This window comes from Plectropomus leopardus, unplaced genomic scaffold (assembly GCF_008729295.1).
Source record: "Plectropomus leopardus isolate mb unplaced genomic scaffold, YSFRI_Pleo_2.0 unplaced_scaffold12231, whole genome shotgun sequence".
Lineage (NCBI taxonomy): Eukaryota > Metazoa > Chordata > Actinopteri > Perciformes > Serranidae > Plectropomus > Plectropomus leopardus.
In genome coordinates this window covers 1,083-1,998 of record NW_024612984.1, presented here as the reverse complement: position 1 = coordinate 1,998, position 916 = coordinate 1,083, and the positions used below count along the sequence as shown (strand labels likewise).

At 46.0% G+C, this 916-nt stretch overlaps 1 long non-coding RNA gene across 1 annotated transcript; it reads left to right on the top strand.

Moving 5' to 3' along the window:
• LOC121963717 lies at positions 1–711 on the top strand. The gene is made up of 4 exons (XR_006107271.1): positions 1–15; positions 114–233; positions 376–432; positions 650–711. It is a non-coding gene; the product is annotated as an uncharacterized LOC121963717 (long non-coding RNA).
• The last annotated feature ends 205 nt before the right edge of the window (positions 712–916 follow it).

The following is a 916-nucleotide window of genomic DNA, read 5'->3' as shown; positions in this document are numbered from 1 at the left end:
GGCCAGAGGGTCACGGTAAGAAACGCTTTCACTCGGCAGAATCACAAAATCAGCAGAATGATGAACTCTGTTGCAGATATTTTACCTTCCTGTACCTTTGCTGTGGCTGACAGATCTGGGCCTCTGGCGCTGGAGGGACCCACAATCCTCCCTCTGACCTGGTGTGGAAGACTCAGCCTTCTTGGGGCACCGGAGATCTGTTCCAGACCACCCTGATCAGCGCCAACGGAGAGGTATTTTAAATGTACCAGTCAAACTTATAGGAATTTATTTAAGCTTGAAGTACTAGGCTGTGTGTTATTATGGCCACAATGCACTGATCTTTAAAGTGTGAGAAATGTGCAAAAATCAACTCTGTAATTCTTTTTCCTGCAGGAGATGGCAATGAGGAAGGTCACACGCACACAGTTTGAAGAAGAAGATGACGACATGGTGAGAATTTTTTTGATAATATTCTGAATGCAGGCCAAGAAGCAGTTAGCAACATTTACCAGCTGCCTAATTACTCATCACTGTCCTGAAAACATCCCTGTGTGCAAAATAAAACAATCCTCTCTACCTCTTTTGGGACATTTGTCACCATAAGATCACAAAAAAAACATGAGAACAGATTAGTATTAATACCTAATCTGTGTCTTTGTCTTCACAGGTGGCTCACAGCACCTGTGGAGACAGTGAGTACAACCTGCGGAGCCGAACGGTGGTCTGCGGCTCATGTGGACTTCCCTCAGACAAATCCAGCAACTGCTCTGTGACCTCAGCCTCCCGCTCCTTCCGCAGCGGAGGGATCTCCGAGGGTTTACTGCCGCACTCCTACGTGTTCAGCACCAGCACTCCTCGCAAGGTGAGAACTGTTTCTCTGTATTTATAGATCAGGGTGTCTTTGTTTTGATGATTTGTGTGTGATGATAATAAC